Source organism: Oncorhynchus mykiss, chromosome 12 (assembly GCF_057628025.1).
Source record: "Oncorhynchus mykiss isolate SJ-2025 chromosome 12, ASM5762802v1, whole genome shotgun sequence".
In the NCBI taxonomy this organism is placed as follows: Eukaryota; Metazoa; Chordata; class Actinopteri; order Salmoniformes; family Salmonidae; genus Oncorhynchus; species Oncorhynchus mykiss.
This window is the reverse complement of record NC_143033.1, coordinates 86,348,442-86,371,128: the sequence shown is the minus strand read 5'-3', so window position 1 is coordinate 86,371,128 and position 22,687 is coordinate 86,348,442. Positions and strand designations below refer to the sequence as shown.

Here is a 22,687-nt window from a genome sequence, read left to right as displayed (position 1 = left end):
ACTGTCTCCTCTCTCTCTGTGTCAGAGACATGCTACTGTACCAGCCATAATGACTGTCTCCTCTCTCTCTGTGTCAGAGACATGCTACTGTACCAGCCATAATGACTGTCTCCTCTCTCTCTGTGTCAGAGACATGCTACTGTACCAGCCATAATGACTGTCTCCTCTCTCTCTGTGTCAGAGACATGCTACTGTACCAGCCATAATGACTGTCTCCTCTCTCTCTCTCTCTGTGTCAGAGACATGCTACTGTACCAGTCATATTGACTGTCTCCTCTCTCTCTGTGTCAGAGACATGCTACTGTACCAGCCATAATGACTGTCTCCTCTCTGTGTGTGTGTGTGAAAGTGTTACCATAACCTTTGACCCCCAAAAGACAGGGGGAGCAGAAACCTGCTGCCATGAAAACAGAAACCTTGGCGATAGTGCAATCACTTAAATGATAATTTGTCTCTCTTATGGTCTCTCTGTCGTTCTTTCTTTTTATCTCACTAAAGATGTTTTACAAGAAAGCGAGACAGGGGGGAAAGAGATGACTTGCTAGATTTACTTTACTGTTGGACAGAACAGAGTAACCAGGCATCACTGAACAATAACCCAGCATGTCTCCAAAAACAGCTAGACACAGACATACACACACACACACACTTGACAGCCAAAATAGAGGAATGAATACACATTTAAATAAGAACGGAGCTTTCAAAACAGACTGATGAAAACAGCAAACATTCAAATAAAGCCAAGAGAACATTCACAAACATTTATTCTTCTTTGCTAAAACAGAACTGAAAATGAGTAATTTCACCACAGCTGGCCGCAGTGCTGTGTTTGCAAACCTTCATCTATATTAATGCACACAGTGAAGTGTTTGGGGCTTTGTAATTGAATGAATCTGATTACATTAAGAGTATTAAACGGGTCCCCATAACTGAGCCGCTGTCTGAGAGCTGGGGATGTATCCATTATACTCTGTAGTGTGGGAGGAGAAACTGCTGGCAGTGGGGTAGCCATTACAGCTCACCCTCCACAGCCATGATGTTCTCAGACCTGAGGCAGGGATAGATGGATATGGCTGTTTCTCTCTACATGGTGACTTTTGACCTCTGACCTAAAGCCTACATATCCTCACAGAGTCAGCATAAGACTTATGGCTGCTAAAGTGGGCTAGTGGAATACAGGGAAGGTTACACAATATGGAGAAAATTCAGAAAATATATGATACTGTTTCACACGAACGGTAGAGAAGTAAAATGATCAGCAGGAGAGAGAAGGGGTGCAGGAGAGAGAAGGGGTACAGGAGAGAGAGAGAGAGAGAATGGGCACGGGAGAGAGAGATGGGACACGGGAGAGAGAGAGAGAGAGAGAGAGAGAGAGAGAGAGATGAAAAGTGAGGTTTGGGGTAAAACATACGACATTATAAAATCCATGTACACAAACAACAAGTGTGCGGTTAAAATTGGCAAAAAACACACACATTTCTTCACACAAGGTCGTGGGGTTAGACAGGGATGCAGCTTAAGCCCCACCCTCTTCAACATATATATCAACGAATTGGCGCGGGCACTAGAAAAGTCTGCAGCACCCGGCCTCACCCTACTAGAATCCGAAGTCAAATGTCTGCTGTTTGCTGATGATCTGGCGCTTCTGTCACCAACCAAGGAGGGCCTACAGCAGCACCTAGATCTTATGCACAGATTCTGTCAGACCTGGGCCCTGACAGTAAATCTCAGTAAGACCAAAATAATGGTGTTCCAAAAAAGGTTCCGTCACCAGGACCACAAATACAAATTCCATCTAGACACTGTTGCCCTAGAGCACACAAAAAACTATACATACCTTGGCCTAAACATCAGCGCCACAGGTAACTTCCACACAGCTGTGAACGATCTGAGAGACAAGGCAAGAAGGGCATTCTATTCCATCAAAAGGAACAAAAATTTCAACATACCAATTAGGATTTGGCTAAAAATACTTGAATCAGTCATAGAGCCCATTGCCCTTTATGGTTGTGAGGTTTGGGGTCCGCTCACCAACCAAGACCTCACAAAATGGGACAAACACCAAATTGAGACTCTGCACGCAGAATTCTGCAAAAATATCCTCCGTGTACAACGTAGAACACCAAATAATGCATGCAGAGCAGAATTAGGCCGATACCCACTAATTATCAAAATCCAGAAAGAACCGTTAAATTCTATAACCACCTAAAAGGAAGCGATCCCCAAACCTTCCATAACAAAGCCATCACCTACAGAGAGATGAACCTAGAGAAGCGTCCCCTAAGCAAGCTGGTCCTGGGGCTCTGTTCACAAACACACCCTACAGAGCCCCAGGACAGCAGCACAATTAGACCCAACCAAATCATGAGAAAACAAAAAGATAATTACTTGACACATTGGAAAGAATTAACAAAAAAACTGAGCAAACTAGAATGCTATTTGGCCCTAACCAGAGAGTACACAGTGGCAGAATACCTGACCACTGTGACTGACCCAAACTTAAGGAAAGCTTTGACTATGTAGACTCAGTGAGCATAGCCTTGCTATTGAGAAAGGCCGCCGTAGGCAGACATGGCTCTCAAGAGAAGACAGGTTATGTGCTCACTGCCCACAAAATGAGGTGGAAACTGAGCTGCACTTCCTAACCTCCTGCCCAATGTATGACCATATTAGAGAGACATATTTCCCTCAGATTACACAGATCCACAAAGAATTCGAAAACAAATCAAATTTTGAAAAACTCCCATATCTACTGGGTGAAATTCCACAGTGTACCATCACAGCAGCAAGATTTGTGACCTGTTGCCACGAGAAAAGGGCAACCAGTGAAGAACACACACCATTGTAAATACAACCCATATCTATGCTTGTTTATTTTATCTTGTGTCCTTTACCATTTGTACATTGTTAAAACACTGTATATATATAATATGACATTTGTAATGTCTTTATTGTTTTGAAACTTCTGTATGTGTAATGTTTACTGTTCATTTTTATTGTTTATTTCACTTTATATATTCACTTTATATATTATCTACCTCACTTGCTTTGGCAATGTTAACACATGTTTCCCATGCCAATAAAGCCCTTGAATTGAATTCAGAGAGAGAGAGAGAGAGAAGGGGTACGGGAGAGAGAGAGAGAGAGAGAGAGAGAGAGGGAGAGAGAGAGAAGGGGTACGGGAGAGAGTGAGCGAGAGAAAGAGAGAGAGAGAGAGAAGGGGCACGGGAGAGAGAGAGAAGGGGTACGGGGGAGAGAGAGAGAAGGGGTACGTGGGAGAGAGAGAGAGAGAGACCTACACCTACAGCTCATCCCTTGGCAGCAGCACTGTAGGCTACTTCCTCACCGACCTAAACCCAGAGTCTCTCAGAGCCTTCACAGTCAGCCCACTAACACCTCTCTCAGACCACAGTAAAATCACAGTGTATCTGAGAAGAGCAGAACCCAACCATGAAGCATCACAGCCCAATAAATTACATGGTACAAAACAGGCCTATAGATGGAGTGCAAATAGTACAGACATCTAGAAAAAGCAATTAGTACCCAAAAAATACAATCTCTCCTGAACAACATTTTAGCCTTAACCTTCTCCTTCAGCAATGAAGGTGTACATTTCGTCGTTTTGAACATAAACTTTATTTTTGACAAATTAGCTATTCATTTGCTCCTTGTCTAATCTAAAGAAGCATAGAGCAAACCAGAAATAACAGATAATGAAAAATGGTTTGATAATGATTGCAAAAAATCTAGAAATATATCTAATCAAAAACACAGAGATTCAGACAACATAAACATATGCCTTCAATATGGGGAAACACTGAAGCAATACAAACACACCCTAAGAACAAAAAAGGAACAGCACATTAGAAATCAGCTGGATGGAATTGAGGAATCCATAGAATCAAACCACTTCTGGGAGAATTGGAATAAATTAAACAAACCTCATCATGAGGAATTGGCTATCCAAAATGGGGATATGTGGAGAAATCACTTTGCAAACCTCTACAACAATATAACAAAGAGCCCAGAACAAAAAGATATACAAGAAAAATTACAAATCCTTGAATCAGCAGTCAAAGACTATCAGAATCCTGTGGATACCCCAATTACAGAAGAAGAATTATTGGAAAAACTATGTACTCTCCAACCCAAAAAGGCCTGTGGTGCTGATGGTATTTTAAATATACAGACCACAAATTCAAATTGGCTATACTCAAACTCTTCAACATTATTCCTCACTGCAGGTATTTTCCCCGATATTTGGAAACAGGGATTGATCACACCAATCTATAAAAATGAGACAAATTTGACCCAAATAATTACAGAGGAATTTGCGTTAACAGCAACTTGGGGAAAATTCTCTGCAGTGTTATAAATAGCAGACTACATCATTTCCTTGATGAACAACGTCCTGAGCAGAAGCCAGATTGGCTTTCTAAAAAATGATCGTACAACAGACCACATTTACACCCTCCACACTCTAATTGATAAACAAGTAAAGGCAAAAAAAAACATTGGAAGAATCGGCAGCACCTGGTATCATCCTACGCAATACTGAAATAAAGTGTCTGCTGTACGCAGATGACCTGGTGCTGCTGTCTCCCACTAAAGAGAGGTTAGAGCAGCACCTAGATCGTCTTCACAGGTTCTGCAGACCTGGGCTCTGACCGTTAACCTAAAAAAAACAAATATAATGATATTCCAAAAAAGGTCCGGAAATCAGGATGACAAATGTAAATTCTATTTGGACACAGTTCTATTAGAACAAGCCAAAATCTACACATATCTAGGACTAAATATCAGCAACACATGTAGCTTTCACATGGCTGTGAATGAGCTGAGAGACAAAGCAAGAAGAGCATTCTTTGCCATTAAAAGGAACATCAAAATCGAAATTCCAATTAGAATCTGGCTCAAACTTTTTCAATCAGTTATAGAACCAATTGCTCTATATGGCAGTGAAGTATGGGGTCCAATCCCTAATAATGAATTTACCAAATGGGACAAACATCCAATTGAAATACTGCATGCAGAGTTTTGCAAGACTATTGCAAGAAAAACTCCAAATAACGCATGTAGAGCAGAATTGGGCCAATAGCCCCTCCTCATTCAAATAGAAAAAAAGAGCCATCAAATTTAAAAACCATCTAAAAACCAGTGACCCCAAAACATTCCATCACACAGCTCTACAATGTCAAGAGATGAAACCAGAGCAGAGTCCACTCAGCCAGCTGGTTCTGAGGCTCAGTACACCAACCCAAACCAACCCCATAGAGCCTCAGGACAACACTCAGCCAGCTGGTTCTGAGGCTCAGTACACCAACCCAAACCAACCCCATAGAGCCTCAGGACAGCACTCAGAAAATCTGGCCCAACCAAATCATCACAAAATAAAAATATATCACCTATTGGAAAGACACCACAAGCAATCAAAGTAAATTTGGCTCTAAACAGACAGTACATGGTGGCAGACTATCTGACCACTGTGACTGATAGAAAACTGAGGAAAACATTGACTAGTTAGACTCAGTGAGCACAGTCTGGGTATAGAGACCGGTCGTCACAGACAAACCTGGCTGCCCAGAGAGGACAGAGCACGCTCCAGGGGAGAGCTGCATTTCCTATTACACTGTGACAAATACTCAGACCTAAGAGAATATTTCTTTCCCAAAATTATAATTCAATACAAAGAATTTGAAACTATAAAAGTTGAAGAAAAAATTGAATATTTATTGGGTGAAAAGACTAAAATGTGCAGTTTTGGCAGCCAAATATGTGTCCTCCTGCCACAACCTGAGAGACAGCCAGTGAAAAGTGCAATGTCATGTCGATAATATTTCCCCACTTGTTTTGTTTTGTCTTTCATACCACGTCATGTGTCTTCTCAGTCATGTTGACACTGGTCTACTACCATTGCTTTAATGTATTGTTGTTTTCATTAATATTGTTTTTTGTAGTTGTTGTTAATGCTAATCCCATGTCCACTACTACTATTATTATTATTGCTGTTGTCCCCACCACTATATATATTTTATATATAAATATATATTTGTATTTTATTTTTAGATATGTATACTTTGACAATGTGAGTAACAATGAACTTGCCATGTCAATAAAGTCAATTGAATTGAGAGAGAGAGAGAGAGAGAGAGTTTGAGTTTTTATAAAACCTTTATTTTTTACTCAAGTGTTAACATAAATAATGACACACTGCCTTTTCAGAAATGAAACAACAAATGTTATTCCTAAACAAAAATAAATACATAACATATACATTCAACTTATTTCATCAGCAAAAAAATAATTTTCCCTCCTCTACAAAACAAAGCGCTCTTTCGTAGGCCCACTTCTCCTCAAATAATAGGAGATCTTTTACAGCTGAAAAGAACTCAAAATCTACTTTTATTCTTGCTTTCACTAAACCTTTAAAAACACATCTTACATCCTGCCCATATCCCGTTTCTATCTTATGTTTCCTACTCAGAAAAATTGACATCTTAGCTTGTCCCAAAATAAAATTTAACATTTGACATTTTCTTTTCTGTTGTTTACTATATTGAAACCCCAAAATAAAAACAGTGTTATTGAAAAACTCCCCTACTGCTTTAAACAAAGATTCCAGCATTTCCAATAGAGGTTTTATCCTCTCACACTCCATAAAACAGTGAAAAATGGTTTCTCTTATATTACAAAAAGGACATCCATCTCTAACATCTGAGTTAATAACAGATACAAAAGCATTAACTGCAATGATGCCATGCAAAACCCTCCATTGCATATCACCAGTACCCTTTTGTAACGGTGGTTTGTACAGTGCTCTCCATGCTGGCTTTACCTTGTCATCAATGCCCAATTTTACCCTCCATGGAGTATCTTTTCTATTTTTCAATTTATCTTTATTCAACACCTTGACACAATTCCTTCCCATTCACCTCATCCAAACCCACCTCCTCCAACCCTCTCAAATCCAGCAATAACGCCTTTCTTTCTGACTCTGGGATATTTGGTGTAATCCCTAGTTTTGGAAATGAGACGTCTTCATCTTGCACCTTCTTCTTGTGGCTACTAAGCATACCCCATTCTTCCGCTGACAGAGCCTTCCTACAGCTCCCCAGCATTTGTCCGACAATCCTTTCCGACCTCATCCCCAAATGTTCTGCCACCCGTCTTCCATCCATTAAGGCGGGCCCAGCCATGGCCATTAACTGTCTTAAGGTGATGATTTTCCCCTTCACCAGAATCTTGGAGAAATGTGGAACAGCTGCAGTTGTACAATCCAGTCTTGCCCCATACACCAGAGGTTCCTCCAACAGCCAATGCACTGACTCCGCTGAAGTTCTTCTGGACACCTTCATTACGCTCCACACTGAGAAGGCCTCTGTAAAACGGAGGTACTCCTTCCCTAGAAATCTGGCTACTATCAACCAGAAATAAAGCCTTCTTTAAACCTAATCCTCCAACCCGCTGTAATATAAGACCTGTCACCCCTCTCCACACCACATTTTCCGGTCCATAAAGCAACCTTTGAATAAACTGAAACCGAAAAGCAGCAGCCCTACTAGCAAGATGTACAAGACCTTGTCCCCCCTCCTCTTTTGACAAATACAAAACACTTTGTGGAACCCAGTGATATTTATCCCAAAAGAAATCCACAATAATTGCCTGTATCTTAGCCAGAAGGCCAGATGGTGGTTCTAAAACTGACAACCGATGCCACAGTGCAGAGGCAATCACATTGTTAACTATAATAGTGCGCCCCCTATATGACATACGAGATAGTAACCAACGCCATCTCCTCATCCTCCCTTCCACCATTTCAACCACCCCACTCCAATTTTTTTCCATAGTCCCCTCATCTCCTAGGTACACTCCAAGATACTTAAAACCTCCCTTACACCATTCTAGCCCCCCTGGCAAAACCATGATCCCTCCAGACCATTCTCCAATCTGTAAAGCACAACTCTTTTCCCAATTTACCTTTGCAGAGGATATTCCCCTAAAACGATCAACCATTAGACTCAAACTATCCACCTCCGCTTGATTTTTCACTAGCACAACTACATCATCAGCATAGGCTGAAAGACGAATAGGAGGAATATCCTCTGAAAGGCACACCCCTGCAATGCGACTTCTAATGCTATTTAGTAGTGGCTCTATAGCAATAGCATATAACATCCCAGACATAGAACATCCCTGCCTAATACCTCTACACACTTTAAAAGGAGCACTCAAACCACCGTTAACTTTCAATACACTTTCAATGTCACCATATATCACCTTTATCATGGCAATAAAACCAGAGCTGAACCCAAACGCCTCAAACGTGTGCCATAAATATTGATGTTCAACTCGGTCAAATGCCTTTTCCTGATCAATTGAAATTAGACCAGCATCCAACCCAATAGCCTTAGAGACGTCCAAAAAATCACGAATCAGAGAAATGTTATCCCCTATCTGCCTGCCAGGAACACAGTAGGACTGATCCGTATGTATGATTTGCCCCATCACCTCCTTCAGCCTGTTGGACAAAGCCTTTGACAATATTTTATAATCAGTACACAATAAAGCCACCGGCCTCCAGTTCTTCACCTCCCTCAGGTCACCCTTTTTAGGCAGTAGGGTGAGGACAGCCCTTCTGCAGCTTATTGGTAGTAACCCTCCGGTTAAACTATCATTAGCTACTTCTAACCAATCCTCTCCCAACATAGCCCAAAAAGACTTAAAAAAGTCAACGGGAAGCCCATCAATGCCTGGTGCCCTTCCATTTTCCATGCCATTTAATGCAGTGTATAAATCCTGCAAAGACAATGGTTGCTCAAGCTCAACCTGAGCTTCTGCAGGCACCTTTGGGAGCCCATCAAAGAACTGCTGTGTCACTGTTTTGTCCTCTTTGTACTCACACTTGTAGAGCTCAGCATAGAACTCTACTGCCCTCTTTCTAATTTCACTAGGGCTAGTGAGCTCTTGTCCAACAGCTGATTTGAGACAATGAATAATTTTTCTTTGTCCATTCTTTTTCTCTAAACCAAAGAAAAATTTGGATGAGGCATCCATTTCAGATATGCCCTGAAATTTACTTCTCACCAATGCCCCCTGTGCTCTGATACCCAGCAGATCTGCCAATGCAGCTTTTCTCCTCTTGAGGGCCTGAGTATGGCCTCGATCTCCTGTGGTCTCAACCAATGTCATGAGTTCCACTATTTCAATCTCTAGGGCTTTCATTGATCTGGTGATATCCTTGGTGACATTCTCTGTCATGTTGTGTCTTGTCTCTGTCCTTTCCCTTCACCCTGTCTCCCTCTGCTGGTCGTTGTTAGGTTACCTTTTCTCCCCCGCTTTCTCCCAGCTGTTCCTTGTCTCCTCTAACTACCCATTCACCCCGTTTCCCACCTGTTCCCTTTTTCCCTCTGATTAGGTCCCTATATCTCTCTCTGTTTCTGTTCCTGTCCTTGTCGGATTCTTGTTTGTGTTTCATGCCTGAGCCAGACTATCGTCATGTTTGCTGTAACCTTGTCCTGTCCTGTCGGAATCTGCCGGTCTATCTGAGCCTACCTATGTTTGGTTATTAAAGAAGCTCTGTTTAAGTTAGTTCGCTTTTGGGTCCTCATTCACTCACCATAACAGAAGAATCCGACCAAGAATGGACCCAGCGACTTCGGATCCTCTCCACTCAGCCGTCGGGATCCAGGGAGCGATGCTAGGCAGACACGAGCAGGAAGTGTCTGCTGCTCGACATGCCGTTGAGACCCTGGCCACCCAAGTCTCCAACCTCACAGAACAGGTTCACCATCTCCGCCTCGATCCACCGGCCACTTCCAGGGCTTTCGAATCTCCGGAGCCCAGAATCAATAACCCGCCGTGTTACTCTGGGGAGCCCACTGAATGCCGCTCGTTCCTCACCCAGTGTGATATTGTGTTTTCTCTCCAGCCCAACACTTACTCCAGGAGCACTGCTCGTGTCGCCTACGTCATATCTCTCCTTATTGGACGGGCTCGTGCGTGGGGCACGGCAATCTGGGAGGCAAGGGCTGAGTGTACTAACCAGTATCAGGACTTTAAGGAGGAGATGATACGGGTTTTTGATCGATCTGTTTTTGGGGAGGAGGCTTCCAGGGCCCTGTCTTCCCTATGTCAAGGTAATCGATCCATAACAGACTACTCTATTGAGTTTCGCACTCTTGCTGCCTCCAGTGGCTGGAACGAGCCGGCTTTGCTCGCTCGTTTTCTGGAGGGTCTCCGCGCAGAGGTAAAGGATGAGATTCTCTCCCGGGAGGTCCCTTCCAGCGTGGATTCCCTGATTGAACTCGCTATTCGCATTGAGCGACGGGTTGATCTGCGTCACCGAGCTCGTGGAAAGGAGCTCGCGTTCTCCGTTGCCCCCCTCTCCGCATCACTACCATCTTCCTCTGCCGGCTCGGGAGCTGAGCCTATGCAGCTGGGAGGTATCCGCATCTCGACTAAGGAGAGGGAACGGAGAATCACCAACCGCCTCTGTCTCTATTGCGGTTCTGCTGGTCATTTTGTCACTTCATGTCCAGTAAAAGCCAGAGCTCATCAGTAAGCGGAGGGCTACTGGTGAGCGCTACTACTCCTGTCTCTCCTTCAAGATCCTGCACTACCTTGTCGGTCCATCTACGCTGGACCGGTTCGTCAGCTTCCTGCAGTGCCTTAATAGACTCTGGGGCGGAGGGCTGTTTTATGGACGAGACCTGGGCTCGGGAACATGACATTCCTCTCAGACAGTTAAGGGAGTCCACGGCCTTGTTCGCCCTGGATGGTAGTCCTCTCCCCAGGATTCAGCGTGAGACGCTACCTTTAACCCTCACTGTTTCTGGTAATCATAGCGAAACCATTTCTTTTTTGATTTTTCGTTCACCTTTTACACCTGTTGTTTTGGGCCATCCCTGGCTAGTTTGTCATAATCCTTCCATTAATTGGTCTAGTAATTCTATCCTCTCCTGGAACGTCTCTTGTCATGTGAAATGTTTAATGTCTGCTATCCCTCCTGTTTCCTCTGTCTCTTCTTCACAGGAGGAGCCTGGTGATTTGACAGGGGTGCCGGAGGAATATCACGATCTGCGCACGGTGTTCAGTCGGTCCAGGGCCACCTCTCTTCCTCCACACCGGTCGTATGATTGTAGTATTGATCTCCTTCCGGGAACCACTCCCCCCCGGGGTAGACTATACTCTCTGTCGGCTCCCGAACGTAAGGCTCTCGAGGATTATTTGTCTGTAGCTCTTGACGCCGGTACCATAGTCCCCTCCTCCTCTCCCGCCGGAGCGGGGTTTTTTTTTGTCAAGAAGAAGGACGGGTCTCTGCGCCCCTGCATAGATTATCGAGGGCTGAATGACATAACAGTTAAGAATCGTTATCCGCTTCCTCTTATGTCTTCAGCCTTCGAGATCCTGCAGGGAGCCAGGTTTTTCACTAAGTTGGACCTTCGTAACGCTTACCATCTCGTGCGCATCAGGGAGGGGGACGAGTGGAAGACGGCGTTTAACACTCCGTTAGGGCACTTTGAATACCGGGTTCTTCCTTTCGGCCTCGCTAACGCTCCAGCTGTCTTTCAGGCATTAGTCAATGATGTCCTGAGAGACATGCTGAACATCTTTGTTTTCGTTTACCTTGACGATATCCTGATTTTTTCACCGTCACTCCAGATTCATGTTCAGCACGTTCGACGTGTCCTCCAGCGCCTTTTAGAGAATTGTCTTTTTGTGAAGGCTGAGAAGTGCACTTTTCATGCCTCCTCCGTCACATTTCTCGGTTCTGTTATTTCCGCTGAAGGCATTAAGATGGATCCCGCTAAAGTCCAAGCTGTCATTGATTGGCCCGTCCCTAAGTCACGCGTCGAGCTGCAGCGCTTTCTCGGCTTCGCGAACTTCTATCGTCGTTTCATCCGTAATTTCGGTCAGGTGGCCGCTCCTCTCACAGCCCTTACTTCTGTCAAGACGTGCTTTAAGTGGTCCGTTTCCGCCCAGGGAGCTTTTGATCTCCTCAAGAATCGTTTTACATCCGCTCCTATCCTTGTTACACCTGACGTCTCTAGACAGTTCGTTGTCGAGGTTGACGCGTCAGAGGTGGGCGTGGGAGCCATTCTTTCTCAGCGCTCCCTCTCTGACGACAAGGTCCACCCATGCGCGTATTTTTCTCATCGCCTGTCGCCGTCGGAACGTAACTATGATGTGGGTAACCGCGAACTGCTCGCCATCCGGTTAGCCCTAGGCGAATGGCGACAGTGGTTGGAGGGGGCGACCGTTCCTTTTGTCGTTTGGACTGACCATAGGAACCTTGAGTACATCCGTTCTGCCAAACGACTTAATGCGCGTCAGGCGCGTTGGGCGCTGTTTTTCGCTCGTTTCGAGTTCGTGATTTCTTATCGTCCGGGCTCTAAGAACACCAAGCCTGATGCTTTGTCTCGTCTCTTCAGTTCTTCAGTAGCCTCCACTGACCCCGAGGGGATTCTCCCTGAGGGGCGTGTTGTCGGGTTGACTGTCTGGGGAATTGAGAGGCAGGTAAAACAAGCGCTCACTCACACTCCGTCGCCGCGCGCTTGTCCTAGGAACCTTCTTTTCGTTCCCGTTCCTACTCGTCTGGCCGTTCTTCAGTGGGCTCACTCTGCCAAGTTAGCCGGCCACCCTGGCGTTCGGGGTACGCTTGCTTCCATTCGCCAGCGTTTTTGGTGGCCCACCCGGGAGCATGACACGCGTCGTTTCGTGGCTGCTTGTTCGGTCTGCGCGCAGACTAAGTCCGGTAACTCTCCTCCTGCCGGCCGTCTCAGGCCGCTTCCTATCCCCTCTCGACCGTGGTCTCACATCGCCTTAGATTTTGTCACCGGACTGCCTTCGTCAGCGGGGAAGACTGTTATTCTTACGGTTGTCGATAGGTTCTCTAAGGCGGCTCATTTCATTCCCCTTGCTAAGCTTCCTTCTGCTAAAGAGACGGCACAAATCATCATCGAGAATGTGTTCAGAATTCATGGCCTTCCGTCAGACGTCGTTTCGGACAGAGGTCCGCAATTCACGTCTCAATTTTGGAGGGAGTTTTGCCGTTTGATTGGGGCTTCCGTCAGTCTCTCTTCCGGCTTTCACCCCCAGTCTAACGGTCAAGCAGAACGGGCCAATCAGACTATTGGTCGCATCTTACGCAGTCTTTCTTTTCGCAACCCTGCGTCTTGGTCAGAACAGCTCCCCTGGGCAGAATACGCCCACAACTCGCTTCCTTCGTCTGCGACCGGGCTATCTCCTTTTCAGAGTAGCCTCGGGTACCAGCCTCCGCTGTTCTCATCTCAGTTCGCCGAGTCCAGCGTCCCCTCCGCTCAGGCTTTTGTCCAACGTTGCGAGCGCACCTGGAAGAGGGTCAGGTCTGCACTTTGCCGTTATAGGGCGCAGACTGTGAGGGCTGCTAATAAGCGTAGAACTAAGAGTCCTAGATATTGTCGCGGTCAGAGAGTTTGGCTCTCCACTCAGAACCTTCCCCTTAAGACGGCTTCTCGCAAGTTGACCCCGCGGTTCATTGGTCCGTTCCGTATTTCTCGGGTCATTAATCCTGTCGCAGTTCGACTTCTTCTTCCGCGATACCTTCGTCGCGTCCACCCGGTCTTCCATGTCTCCTGTATTAAGCCCGTTCTTCGCGCCCCCGCTCGTCTTCCCCCCCCCCCCCCCATCCTTGTCGAGGGCGCACCCATCTACAGGGTCCGCAGGATTTTGGACATGCGTCCTCGGGGCCGTGGTCACCAGTACCTTGTCGATTGGGAGGGGTACGGTCCTGAGGAGAGGAGTTGGGTTCCCTCTCGGGACGTGCTGGACCGTGCGCTGATCGAGGATTTCCTCCGTTGCCGCCAGGTTTCCTCCTCGAGTGCGCCAGGAGGCGCTCGGTGAGTGGGGGGGTACTGTCATGTTGTGTCTTGTCTCTGTCCTTTCCCTTCACCCTGTCTCCCTCTGCTGGTCGTTGTTAGGTTACCTTTTCTCCCCCGCTTTCTCCCAGCTGTTCCTTGTCTCCTCTAACTACCCATTCACCCCGTTTCCCACCTGTTCCCTTTTTCCCTCTGATTAGGTCCCTATATCTCTCTCTGTTTCTGTTCCTGTCCTTGTCGGATTCTTGTTTGTGTTTCATGCCTGAGCCAGACTATCGTCATGTTTGCTGTAACCTTGTCCTGTCCTGTCGGAATCTGCCGGTCTATCTGAGCCTACCTATGTTTGGTTATTAAAGAAGCTCTGTTTAAGTTAGTTCGCTTTTGGGTCCTCATTCACTCACCATAACATTCTCCGTGTATTGATTACAAAATTGTTGAATCTGGATTTTCCCTATATCCCACCATTGTTGAAGGGATACAAAACTGGCCTTTTGAGACCTCCACCTCTCCCAAAAAAAACTGAAACAATTCCTGAAGTGAGCATCACTCAATAAAGTTATATTAAAATGCCAGTATGCGCTTTTAGGTTTTACATCGTTAATGAACACCACCTCTGTTATTAAACAATGATCAGAAAATCCCACTGGAGTTATCACACTTGATTTACAGACCTGAGATTGATGCTCAAAAACATAAAACCTATCTAACCTGGCCATAGAGATGATGTTCTCTCTCACATGCGCCCAGGTGTACTGCCTTGTTCTTCCATGTTGACTCCGCCAAATATCACACAGTTCATTTGTTACAATAAGGCGTTTTAAAAACGTCCTTGAGGCTATATGAGGTTCTTGGTGATTTCTATCTAAATCACTAACTGTGCAGTTAAAATCCCCAGCAATAAACAAATAATCTTCTTTGTTACATTTCTCAATGGTAATGTCTCTAAAAAACATACCCTCTCAACTGTCACCACTGGGGCATATACATTTATCAGACACATATTGATGTTTTCATACCTTGCTCTAACTTTTAATAACCTCCCCTCAACTACCTCTTCAACCTCATATGACAAAGGCAAAAACCCTTTTGAGAACAAGATAACCACACCCCCACTTTTTGAGTTTTTATGACTACACACCACTGTCCCCCCCCCACTCCTGTTGCCACATAACTTCATTTTCCAAATTACTATGCGTTTCTTGTAGAAAAATTATGTCACTTCCCTTTCCCCTCATTAACTCATACACCATGGCTCTTTTTTTAACATCTCTTGCCCCATTTACGTTTAAAGAAGAGATCTTAAAACTGCTCATGGATAAGAAAAAAATACAGAGGAAGATACAGCCACCACATCTCTTTACAGAGTTAAAACTGCAACTGAACTCTTTCATTTTCTTTAGAATTTGCATCACTTATTACTCTCGTGACCACTTTCTTGAGTCTAGCAATTTCAGGGCTTTTCAAACCTCCCCCTGTAATTTTTGACATCAGAAACTTTGCTGATTCAATAAACAATTCACGTTCAGGGAAAAAATCAGTTACATTGTAATCCTGCATATATTTCTTCCCTTTTGTCAACTTCAGAAATTGACGTATCTTCTCGATCCCATACCTCCCTTCCACCCCATCTATCTCACTATATTGTTGTGACGCGTCAGATGACTCACTCTCGCTATCCTCCCCAGAAGAAAACCCCATCTCTACAACCTGTTCATCTTCACCTGATTTATCCATCTCTACCTTTCTCTTAGAATTAGACCCTTCACCACCCCTTAAATTCTTCCTTTTACTCCTCGGTATTTTGAAAACATCCGCTTCCTTTTCCGTTATTTCAATCTCCTCTTGACCTCCAATTTCATTTTCCAGCACCACCTCAGCGACGGCAGTCGCAATCTCACCTAGTGTTTCCCCTCCCTCTTTGTTCTGATCTACCACAATTGCCCCCGTATCCACAATGCCTTCCTCTCCTACTTTTCCAACCACATCTGCCCACCTTCTCTCTTCCCCTACAACTGTAGTATTTTCATCCCTTCGCTGTGGTACGTTAGTTGCACCCGCACTAAAGCTACTACCAGGCTCAGCGCGTTCATTCTCGGGACAATTACGCACCAAATGCCCCTCTCTTCCACATCCAAAACATTTCATTGATTCAGTAGATGCATAGAAGACATAATCAAATCCATCAATCTTAAAACTAAACGCTAAATTCAGTTCATCTCCTTCCTTCTTTAAAATCATATGCACTTGTCTCCTATGAGACACGACATGTTTCAACAACGGAGATTTGCATCCAAAAAGAACCTTCTTTATTGTAGATACGATTTGACCATGGCGAGATAACTCTCGCTCTAACACTTCATCTCTAACAAATGGTGGCACGTTAGAAAGCATAACTTTCTTCGCAGGATTCATAAGCGGAAATACCGGCGTCTGTGTCTCCCGCAACACAACACCCCTCTCAACTATCTTATTCACCTTTTCAATTGAATCTAAGAATATCACTACAGCGCTATTCATCCTTGAGGCTGATTTGATGCTATCATACCCAATGATAGCACCCACAGCCAAGCTACATTCTTCCACTGAACACCCAGCCGCAGCAGGAATTTTTACTCCATGCCTCCGACTAAGTTTTTCAAACTCTACATTTCCGCGAGTGGCCATTGCAACCAGCCCCACCCGCTGGTTGTGCCCTCGCGAAAAAACAACCTCAAAGATCCCACCACCCCTATACGTGCTTAGTGATAGTTAAACAATATATCCGTAAAACAACTAAACTAATCAATATATATATATATATATGTACATACCAAAACCCAATAGAGTGAAAAGAAATTCCATTCGCTCTCACAAACACTCTGCTTGACGACTCACTCCCAGCATGCACTCCGACGAGAGAGAGAGAGAGAGAGAGAGAGAAAGGGGTACGGGAGAGAGAGACAAGGGGTACAGGGGAGAGAGGGAAAGAAGGGGTACATGGGAGAGAGGGAAGGAAGGTGTACTGAAGAGAGTGAGGGACGGGGTAAAGGAGAGAGAAAGAGAGAGAGAAGGGGTACAGGAGAGAGAAAGAGAGAGAGAAGGGGTACAGGAGAGAGAGAGAGAGAGAGAGAGAGGGGGGGGTACAGGAGAGAGAGAGAGAGAGAGAGAGAGAGAAGGGGTACAGGAGAGAGAAAGAGAAGGGGTACATGAGAGAGAGGGATAAAGCAGAGAGAAGGGGTACAGGAGAGAGGGATATAGCAGAGAGAAGGGGTACAGGAGAGAGAAAGAGAGAGAGAGAGAAGGGGTACAGGAGAGAGAAAGAGAGAGAGAAGGGGTACATGAGAGAGAAAGAGAGAGAGAAGGGGTACATGAGAGAGAGGGATATATGAGAGAGAAGGGGTATGGGAGAGAGAGAGAGGCACAATATATCCGTGAACATATCGTAATCGGACGATATTAGCTCAAAATGCCAACATCGGCACGATGTCTAATTTAACGCCGATGTGCAAAACCGATGTTAAAGCTGACGTGCATACCTATATAAAATAGGTAGATGACGTACATACCTATATAACGTAGGTAGATGAGGTACATACCTATATAACGTAGGTAGATGACCTACATACCTATATAACGTAGGTAGATGAGGTACATACCTATATAACGTAGGTAGATAACGTACATACCTATATAACGTAGGTAGATGACGTACATACCTATATAACGTAGGTAGATGAGGTACATACCTATATAACGTAGGTAGATGACCTACATACCTATATAACGTAGGTAGATGACGTACATACCTATATAACGTAGGTAGATGACGTACATACCTATATAACGTAGGTAGATGAGGTACATACCTATATAACGTAGGTAGATAACGTGCATACCTATATAACGTAGGTAGATGACGTGCATACCTATATAACGTAGGTAGATGACCTACATACCTATATAACGTAGGTAGATGAGGTACATACCTATATAACGTAGGTAGATGACCTACATACCTATATAACGTAGGTAGATGAGGTACATACCTATATAACGTAGGTAGATAACGTACATACCTATATAACGTAGGTAGATGACGTACATACCTATATAACGTAGGTAGATGACGTACATACCTATATAACGTAGGTAGATGAGGTACATACCTATATAACGTAGGTAGATGACGTACATACCTATATAACGTAGGTAGATGAGGTACATACCTATATAACGTAGGTAGATGACGTACATACCTATATAACGTAGGTAGATGACGTACATACCTATATAACGTAGGTAGATGACGTACATACCTATATAACGTAGGTAGATGACGTACATACCTATATAACGTAGGTAGATGACGTACATACCTATATAACGTAGGTAGATGACGTACATACCTATATAACGTAGGTAGATGAGGTACATACCTATATAACGTAGGTAGATAACGTACATACCTATATAACGTAGGTAGATGACGTACATACCTATATAACGTAGGTAGATGACGTACATACCTATATAACGTAGGTAGATGACGTACATACCTATATAACGTAGGTAGATGAGGTACATACCTATATAACGTAGGTAGATAACGTACATACCTACATAACGTAGGTAGATGAGGTACATACCTATATAACGTAGGTAGATGACGTACATATCTATATAACATAGGTAGATGACGTACATACCTATATAACGTAGGTAGATGAGGTACATACCTATATAACGTAGGTAGATGACGTACATACCTATATAACGTAGGTAGATGAGGTACATACCTATATAACGTAGGTAGATGAGGTACATACCTATATAACGTAGGTAGATGACCTACATACCTATATAACGTAGGTAGATAACGTGCATACCTACATAACGTAGGTAGATGACGTGCATACCTATATAACGTAGGTAGATGACCTACATACCTTTTTAACGTAGGTAGATAACGTGCATACCTATATAACGTAGGTAGATGACCTACATACCTATATAACGTAGGTAGATAACGTGCATACCTATATAACGTAGGTAGATGAGGTACATACCTATATAACGTAGGTAGATGAGGTACATACCTATATAACGTAGGTAGATGAGGTACATACCTATATAACGTAGGTAGATGAGGTACATACCTATATAACGTAGGTAGATGAGGTACATACCTACATAACGTAGGTAGATGACGTAATGACGCCATGAAAAATACAGCGCTACACAGAACAAAAGCATTAAAATACTAAGTGCACACTTCCAACAACCAAACAAGTTCAAGTCCAGCAGTCATTTGAAAAAGTAAGAACATTTCAGCGAGAGAATTCAAAGGCAAAATCCAATAACGCCAAGATAAAGGAATGAATTGCCCTTGACAATCAACCCTTCTCTGTTGTGGATGATGTTGGCTTTCACCGACTGGTTGAGCCCCGGTACACACTACCAAGTAGGCACTATTTTACAGAAGTTGCCCTACCGGAGTTACACAGTATTGTTGAAACGTACATCTATGATCTCACTGCTATTAGCTTCCCGACTGACATTTGGACCAGCGATGTCAGCCCCATTAGCATGCTGAGTCTGACAGCATAGTGGGTCGACAAGGATTCCGTACTGAGGAAAGTCGTATTGCATGCTGAATGTGCTGGTTCTCATACCGCTGCAGCCATTTCAATAGCATTAGAGGACATGTTTGAAACATGAACACACTCCTAGCGCCATTCGAACAACTGACTGGAGAAATAAGCTAATCAACAGTGTCTGCAGCAGACGTGATACCCTCTGTCATGGCATTGAAACGCCTGCTCAACAAAACTGCCGACAGACCGGGGGGTTAAAACTTACAAAAGTACTCGAGGCTGTGAACAAGCAATTCGGTGGCATTCTCTCTGAGCCTCTACTGTGTTGCCATCAAACTCGATGATAGGTACAAGGACCGCTACTTCGATGCAGACAAGGAACAGGGTTTACGTGAAATGTTACATACACAGATGGACAAGATGGAAACGGACACAGTGTCAGTGTGCAGCGAGGAAGTGAGGCATCGGACAGACAGATCAGAAACTTAACTGCTTGACATGTATGATGAAAGCCTGGTTGAGACTGAACAAATTAACAATGAAACAGCACAGCAAGCAAGTGAAAGAAATAGGTTTTGATTATGTTTTACTGGTAATGGGGACATACGTAAATGCCAACAAAATAACTTTTTGGTCATTGTGTGTATGGTGTGTGTGTGTGTGTGACCTTTATTTAACTAGGAAAGTCAGTTAAGAACAAATGCAAAGATTTTAAATATCGGTTAATGGTAACGTTTTTTTATTTGCAAGAAAAATATCGGATATCGGTATCGGCCAAAAATGTCATTCCGGTGCATCCCTAGAGAGAGAAGGGGAACAAAAGGAGTGATAACAAATGAGAAGGTGGCACAGGGGTAAAGAAAAGAGAGGTGGAGAGGTACAAAAACAGTCCAAACAAAAAGGTCAAGTTGAAGGGGAAATAATACAAAACTAAAATGAATCCTCACAGGGAGTAACTAGGAGTCATACACTGCTGACCGTGGTAATGACAGAAGGACAGTCTTGAAGCTGAGCCAGCATGTCAAACAACCACCACTCTGAATGTCAGAGAGCACTTTAACTGGTGGTGCACACAAACACGTACGCAGATACACCTAACACACACAAACATTTAAACACACACACTAAACATAGAACCCATTTCTATGAACCTTTGTAAACCAGACAGCAGAGACTCCCTGTAGAACGGTGGTCTTCTGAGGAGACAGAGAGGCAGGGCTGAATAATGTATGAAAAGGAAAAACACTATGGATTGGATTGTTACATCTTATCAGTGACTGCAGGCTATGAAATATGAAATTCATTAGATGGTTTGCTACATAGATCTGCAAGTAATACATGTTTTGGAAGTCTGCTTGTTTCACCGTTAAAGGCACAACACAGTGAAAGATATTTGCTACCAACAATGTAGCACATAACGTGGTATACACAGCATAGTTACTGAAACCTGTGGATAACTGGGATACATAAACGCAGTGCAGTGAAGTGTTTGTACAGTTAGAGCAAGGAAATTAAACTAAACCTGTGAGTGGCAAGTTCATTTAGACTAGAGGATGAAATATGTATGGTAGTAATAAACAGCAGCAGGGACAGACAAGAACGAACTATCATCTCATTTGAGTTCCTGCCCCTGCTGTTGTTTGCTCATAGAGAGAAACACATACAGAAACACACATGTCAATTTACCCTCAAACACACGGTGAGGGCAAGCTCTGCACTAATAACCTGAGCAAAGACAAATACTCTCTCTCTACCGCTCTACCTCTCTTTCTCTCACACTCTCCACCTCTCTCTCCATTTCTTTGATGGTATATTCTCGTGGGAAAACTCTCGCTTGGTTTGTCAGGACATTAGTGTAAATTAGCACCTCATTATACCTGATGAGCCCTGCTGCAGCTAAGCTAATGACCCCTGAAACAGAGGAGGACAACACACACAAGGGTGTGTTGGATTGTTGACTGTGTGGAAAAGTGTGTGTTTCTGATGAAAACATAATAATACATTCTATTAATTTAAAATATGTGTGTGTGTGTGTGTGTGTGTGTGTGTGTGTGTGTGTGTGTGTGTGTGTGTGTGTGTGTGTGTGTGTGTGTGTGTGTGTGTGTGTGTGTGTGTGTGTGTGTGTGTGTGTGTGTGTGTGTGTGTGTGCCACATGCTGTCCCTCTGCTAGTGTTTCAATGTTACATAAGAAGGGGTGTAATGTGAATGTGAACACAGACTTGCATCGCCAGCTGAGAGCCCAGACACTCACACACTATCTTTATCTCTCTCGCTCACACACACACCCCGCAAACACACTCACTCTCCAGCGTTCTCATTCGCCCTCTCCTCCACTATTCTCTCTCTTATCATGCAGTCAGCCAGGCGTGAGACGGCACCGCTTTGGGTGTCAGGGGCTTCCTGCCAGCCTGCTGTAGCGTTAACACACGTCCAGACACAGCATGCGCTGCACTGCTGTCTGCCTGGCCTCTCATACAGCTGGTACATGCACATCGACCCAACACATCCTACGACAGCAACCCAGACATCCCAGTCAGAGCTAACATTGTCACCACTGTTAACACCATCACTAAACACTAACAGCAGACAGGCGCACACGCCCACAGCACCAACAGGAAAGCTAAGGATAGCATTAGGCCGTCATTGTAAATAAGGTGTTTTTAACTGACTTTCCTAGTTAAATAAAGGTTAAAGAAAAAATATATATAAAAATAATAATAATTAGGTCAGAGCACTTAACTCTGGCTACTGCAGCACCGCTAGCATTAGCATCTGTAGCATGACCAGAAACACCATTGTTTCCAGTAGGCTAACCTAGACATGGCCGCTAGCCCAACGGTACTGCCTGTGGGTATTTTGGGACTTGTTTGGATCCAGGTCCATGGATCTCACAGCCACACAGCCTTGAATAATGGATGGGAGGGGAAACGATGCCACAACTCACAGCCAAGGATGAGTGTGAATGCTAAACAGAAGAACTACAGTACTGAGGACAACAACCTGGACCTGGGGGGGGGGGGGGGGGGGGGGGGGTGTATGTATGTATGTATGTATGTATGTATGTGTGTGTGTGTGTGTTAATCTTTTTGAATATTTTTGCCTGTATGGCGTGCATATATGTAAACTTAAGGCTGTTGCCTTAGCAACCCTAGTTGCATTCATGTATTGATTTCTGACGGCTTTCAACAGTTTTAATGAACAGAATATGCAGTTGTAATACTGATCATTTGAATAACTTATGCAGCATACTATCTGCCA

At 44.2% G+C, this 22,687-nt stretch overlaps 1 protein-coding gene across 2 annotated transcripts in view; it reads right to left on the bottom strand.

Moving 5' to 3' along the window:
* The window catches only part of LOC110538663 (acid-sensing ion channel 2), a 460,686-nt gene that overhangs the window by 410,392 nt on the left and 27,607 nt on the right, over window positions 1–22,687 (bottom strand). The window lies entirely within an intron of this gene.